We start from the raw sequence: 12,826 nt of genomic DNA on the forward strand, positions 1-12,826 counted from the left end.
AGCCACTGTGCCCAACCTCAGTTCCTATTTAGAAAGTGATGAATTCCCAAATGCTCTAACTTCATATCATTTTAACTTTTTAGCAATCCATCTAAACTGAAAAGACTATATTGACATTTCCATGATTTACTAATAGCCAAAATCATATCACTTAAAATTCAAGAGGTCTTGGGATATTGACACAGAAAAAAATTATACTTAACTTCAAAATTGTTCAAAATATCTAACACTCCTCTAGCATTGCAGTGCTCTAAGAATGCCATAATAATTTGTTTTTTTAATGTATTTTTATGGGTTCTTCTAGTGAAGACTAGAAAACCTGCTAGACAAATTATAAAAGAGTTATAATACTAATAAATCAGTTTTGTTGGGACTAAAGTTCAATTCTTGAAAGGTAAATTAAAGAAGTCCCTTCCAGTGAGAGGCAATTTGCCAACACCCATAAAAACACAAACTCTTTCCTTCAGGGATTTAGAAATGAACTTATTTGTAAAACGTATTTTTCACCTAGGTATTTATTCAACATGCTGTAAGGGAATGTGTATGGACATGTATTTACAACCAATGTATAATATTTATATGTGTATGCATATGAATATATAATTGGTCATATTTAGATTTTAAATCCTTAATAGGTAGAGACTACATAATACATATGATAAGTATTTAATATGTGTTTTAAATAGAAACAAGTAAGTCACAGAGATGGCTGAGGACAATAACCTCTGACACTCAGATAGAGCATAAATATTTTTATATCTGTATATTTCCAAAGAAACCTTCATTTCCACTAACTGAAGTTTCATAAATTCTACTTCATCTTTGTAAAATATATAGTTGACCTAATATAGATGTATATTTTTAAAACTTAGAAGTATTACAACCCCATAGAAATCATTATACCTAATATTTTTTCTAAGAATAGGACTTATTATATTTTATTAAAACACATTTTAATAAAACACATTTTTTTCAACTTTTCTCTCTGCTAGTCCTTATCCCCATAATGTCTATTAAAAACCAGCATTTAGATGCAGATTGTACATGATGCAGAAGATAACAGATGAGCTTATCAGCTGTTTTACAATAACAAGGGTAAATTTATTGATAAAACTGTACTACATGAACTAACCTGACTCCTGTCAGTAACATGTGACAGTATCAGTTTTCTGACTAGCTACCTGTCTGCAGTGCTCCTTAAAGTACAATGAAGCAAATAACTTCTGTAACATTAAAACAATGGGCATTGGTTAAAAGGCTCAGTATATTTCTTTTCCACAAACTTAGAAAAGGCTTGTTTTAAAGTTAGTGTTTTAACCTCAAATATATTTTTCTTACAACTTCTTTAGTAATATTTGCACCAAAATGTACTTATTCTGCCATCTTCAGGGCATTTTCAGGAAACAGCTCCATGAAGTAGATTAGAACTTACTATCCTTAGTAGGGTTTTTTAATTATTCTTTTAAGGCTATAGAAGGTTTTGTTTACGTATATTTAAGTTTTAAAATATTAGGTAAAATCTACTATAAAGCAAAATAATTTAAGTTTCAATGTATATGGGAATGTAGACATCAAAAATGTATATATGTAAATATATACACCTATATCCATGCATTTTTTAAAGTTCTTTACAGTTTCCAAAGCACTTACATATTATCTTATTTAGTATTTACACTACTCCTCTGAGGTGTTACAACAGAAACTTGTATATCCTTTTAAAAACGAGAAAGTTCACTTTTTTTTTTTTTTTTTTTTTTTGAGATGGAGTTTTGCTCTTGTTACCCAGGCTGGAGCGCAATGGCACGATCTCGGCTCACCGCAACCTCCGCCTCCTGGGTTCAGGCAATTCTCCTGCCTCAGCCTCCTGAGTAGCTGGGACTACAGGCACACACCACCATGCCCAGCTAATCTTTGTATTTTTAGTATACGGGGTTTCACCATGTTGACCGGGATGGTCTCGATCTCTTGACCTCGTGATCCACCCGCCTCGGCCTCCCAAAGTGAAAGTCCACTTTTAAAGACATGAATTAGTTGGTCTGGTTTCAAAGACTGAACTATATAGCCAGGATCCAAGCCTACATCTTTGTACTACAAGTAAAAAATTATTTCTGCTATTATAGTGATATATATAGTATCTTTAAAATCAATGATGAAAATTATGTGATTTTTAATTACTTTTGTTCAATATTTGTTAAAACATCTATACTGAAAGTTGGAATAAACCTTGGATATGGTGATTATATATCAGAAAACCAGACATTTATATACACAGCTCAATTCTTCTTTCATTTCTGAACTTTATTTAACTAAGAAATCTATAGTGAAACAAGGACATATCTGACCAATGGAAAATTATGGTAGAATTACACAAATCAATTCACAAATGAATACAATACAAATGAATTGTTCATGTGATAAAACCAGACTATATAGCAAATGCAAAGATGCTGTTCTTAGACCATTAAGAAGTCCTAAAGAAAACTAACAAGATTATTTAGCATCATTTGGGGTAACCATCTATTCCAATTTGCCTGAGACAGCAGTAATTATCAGTTGAGCACCTTTTCACATTCTAATGTGTACCAACTTGGACAACAAACTAACAGATCACTTTTAGTGGCACATTTGATCAAATGGTGCTAATAACAGCCTGACCATGGAAAGTAAAATAAGTATGAGAGCCATAATGAAAAGATTCACCTCCTTAGAAATCCATTCATTTTACATGCATCTGGAAAACACATTAGAATCACAGTCAGAAGACACAGATTCCAATTATAGCTGTGTGTTTTACCAAGCTGGTGAATTTATGTATCTATCTCTAACAGAAATTCTCCAAGCTTCTGTTTTCTTGTATGAGGATGATAATACCTTTTCCTCGAGGTTTTCGTTCGGTACTAAAATCACCTTGTGAAATCTTCTAGAACTATGCCTAGCAGCCAGGACTTTATAAAGGAATGTTCATTATAAATCAGTAAATCTCTCTTAAGTTCAGAGATATGGCCTGGACCAGAAAAATATCCAACAGGTAGTTTTATTGAGGGAATTTTAAGTGACCAGGAAGGAATTACCTTAACATGAAGAGATTTTTATACCATGGTCAAATTCATCTATTATTTAAGATTAACAATTCTCAAAAAATAAACCAATAAAATATGGCCCTCTCTGATATGGAAGAACAGCCGAAAACTCCCCTGGATGCTAATTGACTTTGGGAATTCCTGATTCATGAACTTCTCTAGTGAGAATACCTTTTCCTAGAACTGAATTCCTAAACTTTGAGGTTACAAGCCCAGTTTGAAAGCTTATAGCATCTATGATTCTGTCCCTAAAAACAATCTACAGTCATATGTCATCTAGTGACAGTGATATGATATGAGAAATGCCTCATTAGACAACTTCATGGTTGTACGGACATCATAGAGGGCACTTACATCAACCTGGGTGGTGTAATAGCCTGCTACACACCAAGGCTATAAGATACAGCTTATTGTTCCTAGGCTACTTGTCCATATAGCACATTACTAAATACTGTGGGCAATTGATACAAAATGGCCATATGTGTATTTAAACATAACTAAACACAGAAAATGTATGGTATAAATACAATATTCTAATCTTTTGGGACTACCGTCATACATGTGGTTCACTGGTGCTGGAAACATAGTTATACAGCACAATATTGTATATATAAAGAAATAAACAGCTGGGCACAGTGGCTCACACCTGTAATCCCAGCACTTTGGGAGGCCAAGGTGGGCCAATCACAAGGTCTGGAGATCAAGACCATCCTGGCTAATACTGTAAAACCCAGTCTATACTAAAAGTACAAAAAATGAGCTGTGTATGGTGGCCCACGCCTGTAGTTCCAGCTACTCAGGAGGCTGAGGCAGAAGAATCGCTTGAACCCGTTAGGCAGAGGTTACAGTGAGTTGAGATCTCACCACTGTACTCCAGCCTGGGTGACAGAGCAAGATTCCATCTCAAAAAAAAAAAAAAGAAAGAAAGAAAAGAAACAACATATATGTATACATACTATACAGATGTATATGTGCACACCTATGCATATATAGTCTGTAAGTCCATATATAAAACATACATAAGCACAAATATATCTACAATCTCAAGAGGTTTATGAAAACTCTAAAGTCCACATCATAGGTTTTTGGTTAAGAATCTGTAAGCTAAAACAATGGCACTGTTTTTGATTCTATAATACATGTACATTACAGATACTAAATGATAAGGAATTACTACTTAGTGAAGCAATACTTAACCTTACTGAGCATTCTGATACATCTTACTCTGTTCCATACTAGTCTGTTCCATTGTATTATATTCTGTATTATGCTGTTCTGGTTTTTAAAAATCAAATAAAGCTAGTTTAATCGACTACTGTATACTTATTTCAGATTTCATGCTCCAAGATTGGAAATTACTGCTCTAGAGTATGAGAGCAACTGCTTCATGACTTGTATTATAGAAGGCAAGATAATGCTAGCTGTTAGGAACCTAAGGGAGACAGCCCCGGTGGGGAAAGTGTAGAGAACAATAGTGCCAGAGAAACTGGGGAAATCAAAGCCTTCAGGCCTCGTCCTGTTTGCCTAGTGAAATCTGGTGCGCTTTCAGGGAGATATCATCCTCTACAAAGCTACTCCTGGTGTTTATTTTAAGTAGACTAATTTGCATTTGCATAAAAATGAATGGTAGATGAGGAAAACATGAGATCTGCACAATGCTACAGTTCTTTGAAATAAAAGGATCTTGATACTGCTTTTAAGAACAAGTTTTTCCTTAGCAAAAAAAATGCAAATTAAGTAGAAAATGAAATTGTAATTCAACAGCAAGTTTATACATTTACTTATATTGACCTTGTTTCCAAAATAATTTGACAAGACTGCAAAAGGAATTGAGGATTTTTTCAAATTAATTTGGAATTAAGTTTATTAGTAATCAAGCACTTAAAATCATAGAAGAGTTGTTTCAGTGGCAACTCTGGTATGCACAAAAATAATAGATTGCTGGCTCCAAGGTCCTTAGACTCAAACAGCAGGTTCTAACTTTGGTAGAGGCAACCCACCATCATCAAAGCTATTAACTATCTGAGTGGAAGAGACAGTTAGTCTCTTTGCTGTTGTTGCTGTGAGCAAAAAGAAGACTAATCACACATAAAGGTTAAGCAAGTAATACTCGTAGCTAGATTCATATTTCAATATGGAAATAGGGATGGAGAAAACAGTGTTGCTGGTGGTTGGAATACATCAGGGAACGGGACAAACAAAAATGCCTGCCCATGGAATTTGAAAGTTAGAATGGGAAACTGACAATAAACAACACAACAACAAACAAGCAATTTGTATTATCTATTAAAAAGGTGGTTAGTGCTATAGAAAAAAATAGAGCAGGGAAAGGAAGATCAGGAAAGCAGTGATGGAGATAGCATGGGTGAAACTTGAGAAATGACGTAGGAATAGAAGAGAATGGTTTCAAACAGATGCAGAGAAAAAAGGCTCTTCAGAAGTTTTGTCACATAGATAATTCAGATCTTTTTGATGTGCCTATGTCACCAATGCAGTTGTCCAGGCTTTTTTTGTGTATGAGTGTGTGCAAATTATAGTGCGTGGTTAGTTTTAAATAAATGAGCTTACTTTGTTTAAAAAATAACTCTGAATATCTCAATTTTACCCAGAAAAAAACCCTCCAAAAAGCATTATTTTAATGCATCAAATAAAAGGTTTGAGTTAAAAAGCAATTTGGGAAAGTTTTATGAATGTTATCTTGGGAAAAGACATGAATGCCATTTTCTGATAATCTATGGCATCAAAACAGAATCACATTTTATTAAAGGCGATGTAACGCTTAGTTTACTGTTAAGCTCCATGTGTGCCAGTGACAATATCGAGTCGCTAGAAAATGGTTTAAATTCATGTCTATAGATAAAACAAATGAGTTTGTTTCTAATGCTTTGGATAGGAAAATGTAATAAGCTACAACTACCAGCTGTACTAAAATTATAAAATACTTCTGAAAAATACTAGATCACTATTTGAACATTAAAAAATTTGGATTAATAACCTATATCATCTGATTGTGTATATTTTTGCTAATTCTTTCGTTTGACTTACGTAAACAAATAGGACTCTTTGAAGTAGCTCACCACTGTAACCTTAAAAAATGTAAAGGACACTCTGTGGCATTGCTTACAACCATAATTCTCAAAAATGTTCCTGGTGGCCTTTATATTAAAAGGTGCCAGTATACCATATATCATACATGCTGTAGTCAAGGGAAAAGAAAAGATTTAAGAAAGAATGTTTGATGTGAAAGTTGAGTTTGAAAGCATGAGAAAGAAGTCGAGTATGGGGTATTCCCAGGCATACGTATGTGGGTGTACCGTTGTTCAGATCTATCAATCAAATACATATCTATTAATCATCATGCTCATTTTTAAACCATTTTCATTTGATCTATTATACCAGACTGGTTTTCTACCAGGTGACAGTGAAGTTCTTAACCTGGTGGCGAGCCACAGAAGTTTTGGGTTCAGCCTCAAATATAATTTACTGTGAGGCTGTTTGTTTCTGCACCAAATGTAATATGCCAGGACTTACACAGATTCTGAGGATTAATGAAAGGCGATTCTGCTTCACTGTTTTAAACTCATTTTTGCAAGCCCACTTTCCTCTAGAAAAAGTTGAGATCATTGTTATTATTTTATAAATAACAGAACATGAGGGAAAAGGGTTCAGAGGACAAGGAAGACTCCAGAAAAAGAACCTTATTTCAGATTATTTCGGATTTAATAAGATAGATATCATATGTAAACATGTAAATTTATTCCTAAGATTTTAGAAAACATCTTGTTTTTCCTCCTTTCTTCACAAAAATGAAAATAGATGGGTTCACTAAAATAGGTAAAAATAAGGTAGAGTAGAATCTCATCTCATTCATGGCAAATGTATGTAACCTTCATTTGGCGGGGCGGGTATATTTAGTGGAATTCAAGCCTGCAAAGAATTGGGCAGCAAAAAAAAGTGGGGGGAGAAGAAAAGAATTGGGGAGGAAGTGAGAATACTGTGATAATTCTTTGAACTTAAAAGGCATAATCAAAATCCTTATCCATGAGCAGCCTCAGCCATTTGCTCAAGCATTTCATATAAATATTATTCTTTTCCAAACATGCCATGACAGGAAGGAATTAAATGAAGCACTGATATAAAAAACTGATTCCTTGGCAGAACTGCAGTCAGTACAACATGATTCCTGTCTGATTATGAGAAAGAAAGAAGTGCAATCTATTTCCTTAAAATAGAGTTGAGGAACAAGCAGCTTGTGTCTTCCCAACAGTTAATGAGTCTCAGTTTTTGCAGCAAAGACTTATCAGCAAAGACACAGTCACATTTACGGTTAATATAAATGCCTATCCACTCAATGTATGTTGTAATCCAGGTATTGGTAAACTATATCCTTTAGGCCAAATCCAATACCCAGCCTATTTGTGTAAGGAAAGTTTTATTAGAACACATCCATGTCAGTTCATTCATGTCTGTTCATTTATGCTTTGTTGGTGGAAGATTTCTCAGTACTACAGAAAAGTTAGGTAGTTGAGACAAAGATCATACTGCAAAGCCTAAAATATTTACTATCTGGTCCTTTATACAAGAAATTTACCAACCCATTTTAATCCATCAGGATCTAAGTTCTCAATTTCATATTTATATATCTAGGTGATTCCAATTTAAGTATTTGTGTTTTAGTCCTTAGTTTCAACACGAAGACTTAAAATAAAGATAACATTTTTAAACTTTAATTATTTTATGAGCAATCATTACGTGTCAATGAAAAATAAAACAAAAAAGAAAACAATTTGAACCTCATTAGCAATAAAGGAATACTATTTACAACGCTGTGATAATAGGATAATTCTTCACCTATTAACTAAAATTTTGGAAGATTTAATTTTTAAAGGAAAATGTCATAGTACAAAGATTAAACATAGGTTCCTTCTGTGGTTTCAACAAGTCCCCCAAAGTTTGTGTGTTGTAAACTTAGGACACATGAACCTTAAAAAGGTAGGTCATGAGAGCTCTAACCTCTTAAAAGGATTAATGTCATTATTGAGAAACTGGTTTCTTCATAAAAAGGATGAGTTCAGACCCCTTCTCTCACTCTCTCAAGTGCCTGTTGAGTGCGTGTTCTCTCTCCCTGCTTCTGGCACATGTGATCCCTTCCACCATGTTAGGACATAGCAAGAAGGCCTCCCAAGATAGCCCACCCCTTGATCTGAGACTTCCCAGCCTCCAGAACTGTAAGCTAAATAAATATCTGTTCATTAAAAAGTAGCCAGTCTGTGGTATTCTCTTGTAGTAACACAAAACTAAGGTCCATCACGATATGCTCTGATTTTTCAAAACAAATCATTTCTACTGTATTAAATAGGAGACTGATGAAGATTAGCAGACTTTGGTTTGAGATTATGAAAAAGCGATACACACATTGAAAACAAAATTTGCTGACATTAGAAACAAGTGTCAGGTTGAGTCATTGATCTCTAGTGAAACAAACACTACTTTTTATTTAACCCCTGTTCTACCAGCTTTTATGCAAACTAAGAAACATATGAGGTTTCTTAAAACTAAATAATACACTTCATGAAAATACTACCTCAGTTTAATCCCACAAAACAGGTGAGAAAACCTACCTTGGCATTTATTGGTGCTAATCCCTCAGTGAATTTTGTTTTCTGTTCATTTTGTTTGCCTTGGTTTGGACTTTTACTTAGTTTAAGACTTTCTTTTTAAAATTAAGAAGTATTTTAATTCTGTAAGGTCATTGAAGGCTGGATGAATGCCTCACCTATCTTTGTATCACTTGTACTTTACGCAGTGCCTGGTACAGAAAATAACTTTTTTATTGGCATTTTTGTTGAGTGAAAGGTCCAACGAATGCTTCAAATAATAAAAAAAAATTATTTTACACCTTAATTCAAGAAATATATGAATTTGATAAGTTCCATTTAACCTTATACTTGTTAGTGCTGAATATTTTGGAAACACAATACACTTGTGGAAAAAGTGCAAATAATAGCTTACTATTCAAAATTATCATGTTAGTTATGCTTAGCTGAATTTTTTAGTCAACTGATTTATAAATTTTACTGGGTTAATGTATATGCTACTGGCACAACTTCTCATTCAAATATTCATCTACATGCTTACATTTAATATATTCATGTATCACTTTTGATTAAGCAAAAAAAAAAATCAGCTGAATTTGGTAGTTCACTAGGCTAAAAAGAAAAGTAACTAAGTAAAAAACGGACCAAAGTAACACTTAATATTTTCTACTTTCCTTTAAAAGTAAGTATCTAAACTTTTAAAAGAAAGAAAAATAAGGCTCCTGAAAAGCTGAAGCACAGCAGAATAGATTTCGATGAATAGACTTCTTTTATTTTCCCATATTATTGAAGTCATACTCTATGAAACAGAAATAGCAGCCACATTTCTTCTTCTTTCTTCCTCCTCCTCCTCCTCCTCCTCCTTCTCCTTCTTCTTCTTTTTTGTTTTTTTTTTTTTTTTTTTTTTTTTTTTGAGATGGAGTCTGGTTGCTCTGTCACCCAGGCTGGAGTGTAGTGGTATGATCTGGACTCACTGCACCACCTTTGCCTCCAGAGTTCAAGCCATTCTCCTGCATCAGCCTCCTGAGCACCTGGAATTACAGGTGCACACCACCATGCCCGGATAATTTTGTATTTTTAGTAGAGACCAGGTTTCACCATGTTGGTCAGGCTGGTCTCAAAATCCTGACCTTGTGCTCTACCCACCTCAGCCTTCCAAAGTGCTGAGATTACAGGCATGAGCGACGGTGCCCGGCTTTTTTTTTTTTTTTTCCTTTTGTTTTCTTTAAGTCTTAAGGTTATCCATGTATTTTAATTAGGTATTATGTGTATGAGGGTGAATTGAGAGTAGATGACAGATATCATGGAGGAGGGAGAGGCAAGTGTCCCCCAGTCACCCATCGGCATTGCACTATATTTAATGGATTACATTTATCCTTTTTTTTCTCCCCACTAGACAAGAATATGTTTGTTTTAATATTTACAAAGAGGAAATAAATAAATTTTTATAAGTACCTCCTGTACTAGAGTTCAAATATTGAAAGACTTAACTAAATTATCAGTCATTGCTGAATAAATCAAGTTCTGTTGTATTTGGATAAACTTTCTGTCCCCAAAGAGCATGATCGCTCTGCTTCTCGTTGCCCCTTAAGGAAAGTCTATTAGCAAATGCTAAAGGGAACACTTTTTGGATTTGTTGATGTCACACCTAAATAATCACAGAGTCACTTTCTTAATTGCAACATTTGATAAATATGCTTCTTTCCTCCAAAGGAGGCATTAATATAGTAATAAATGCTTGTACAGAATTGAAATAGGTATTAAAAGTTACTTAAGAATAATTGAAAAATATATTACTTAAAGACATAAAAATGCTGATGCAATCCAATTGGAACCTAATTTAACTGAGTTCTTGATTTGAAAAGCAATTTTCTATCAGGAGCTACCAATATTCAAAAACTAATTTTATGTCTTTAAGGAACCTCTCCTACTATTTTCTTTCCTAAGATGTTGATGGCTAGGAAAAGCAGAAATAAACTGTCACTACTACTGAGAACATATTTGTTCAAACAATGTTTTGTTACAACCGATAAAAGGCTGTAGCTGAAGAGATTTTTATTAACTTCAATAAGTGTCACTTTTTCCTAACAAAGACACCAGAACCACCAATTAGTTCTTCCAAATATAGTCAATGTGCTACGAGGGAGTTCTGGAAGTATGTAAGCAGTGATGATGGTAACCAGTGGGGGAGGTAGGTTAGAAAACCTACCTGGGAATACTTATGAGGCAGGTTTCCGACATCGCTGGTTTAGAGTTTTGATAACAAGCCTGACAGGACGGCAGATCACGGTCTGCAGATTATTTATTCAGCATGTGATCACTAGCTTTAGCAAAAGAGGAAGAAAAGCCAAAAAGTTTGAAGTTTAGATAAAGTTTAGAAGAGGAAGTGGGCCAAAGAGCTATTCCTGCTGTCAAAAAAGCCACGCATGCTGCTAAAACTGTAGCAAAGGCTTAGTGTCTGTGGGGCTGGATGGAGGATCTGAAATCCTTTGAACAGCGAATGTCTCTGAGCATTATTCCACATATTTGCTTCCCCACCTGAAAGTTTGGGAAAGATTCATATTGGGCATTTTTCTAGTGTTGCAATGTTTTTGCAAAGTCAAAGCTATTTGGCAAGCATGGATATTTGGGGAAGGAATTTGGAACGACCCTATATGCTATATACCTTGTAAATGCTGTTTTCAACTGCAAAGAAGTGTCCGTTCTCCTGCACATAGCTTTGAAAAAAAAAAAAAAGATTGGAGCCCAGGGGAAGGACAAGGAGCTCATTCTTCCAAAGGCTTTTGTCAGAAAAGCAAAAAAAAAAAAAAAAAACACCTTTGTTGAAACGCATCCACTTCGAAATAATTCATTTAGGTACACTTCTAAAACACTGATCGTGAGTTTATAACAATGTTTACATTAACACACTGTTGGTTAAACTTGAGAATTTAAAAAGCATTTTACATTATATGGTCATGTCAAATATGAAATAATAGCTGTTTAAACTGTCCTTGTTATAAACTACAGGCCCAAGGTTTAAATAATCCCTCCTCTAACAAAGCAGGACGAAACATCTCACAGAACAATAACGCATACATTTGAAATGCCATGTATTCTCGGCCGGGCGCAGTGGCTCACGCCTGTAATCCCAGCACTTTGGGAGGCCGAGGCGGGTGGATCACGAGGTCAAGAGATCGAGACCGTCCTGGTCAACATGGTGAAACCCCGTCTCTACTACAAATACAAAAAATTAGCTGGGAAGGGTGGCGCGTGCCTGTAATCCCAGCTACTCGAGAGGCTGAGGCAGGAGAATTGCCTGAACCCAGGAGGCGGAGGTTGCAGTGAGCCGAGATCGCGCCATTGCACTCCAGCCTGGGTAACAAGAGCGAAACTCCGTCTCAAAAAAAAAAAAGAAAGAAAGAAATGCCATGTATTCTTCAGCCTGTGTGTTTCTGAACATTTTCAACCATGGTCCCAGTGCTATATTTTCATAATACACATGCATGGAAATATTCACTAAGTCACGGCAGTGGTGTTATTAAATGTTCATAGCATATATTTCCCCAGATTCTTCTGATGCTGCTGTTCTAAAGGTCATGGTAGTCCCCAGATGTACAATGCTAGAACGGTCTGCACTCACCTCATATGCTAAAATAAAACAAGACTTCAAATAAAAGAATAAAATACCAAGAAGGTGAAATGTAAAAAATAAATAAATAAACTTCAAGTCTAACCTGATGACTGTTTAAGTGCTTCCAGTAATCACTAAATGTTCTTAAAACCAATTAACTAGAAAATGACTACTCTATGGTCACTGGCCAGAATTGCAATGCCATTCTCAAACACAAAGTAAGACGTACAGCTCCAACTAGCTGGTGATTTACATATCACCCCCACTTTAAAAATATGCCTGAATACTTCGGAAATATTAGGATCTGTCTTAAATATCATTTATAAAAGATGAGGAATAGTTATCAAAGTATAAGATCACAGATATGAAACATATAAAGTGCCTATATTCATAGAAATGTTCCTAAATAAAATACCGTAAATAGAATTGTCAATATAAAATTCCTGTTATGCTCTAATGTGCTGCTATTACTTTTAAACCAACATTTGCTTGTTGCTCTAAGAAAGTGTATTCACATTTACTGTCCTAAGTCAAAG

General features: G+C 34.7%; 1 non-coding gene across 1 annotated transcript; it reads right to left on the reverse strand.

Annotated features, from left to right (window-relative positions):
• Positions 1-290: 290 nt before the first annotated feature.
• On the reverse strand, positions 291-353 carry LOC118152574 (U7 small nuclear RNA). The gene has a single exon (XR_004741321.1). It is a non-coding gene; the product is annotated as a U7 small nuclear RNA (small nuclear RNA).
• Positions 354-12,826: the final 12,473 nt, after the last annotated feature.

This window comes from Callithrix jacchus, chromosome 3, assembly GCF_049354715.1.
Source record: "Callithrix jacchus isolate 240 chromosome 3, calJac240_pri, whole genome shotgun sequence".
Classification (NCBI taxonomy): domain Eukaryota; kingdom Metazoa; phylum Chordata; class Mammalia; order Primates; family Cebidae; genus Callithrix; species Callithrix jacchus.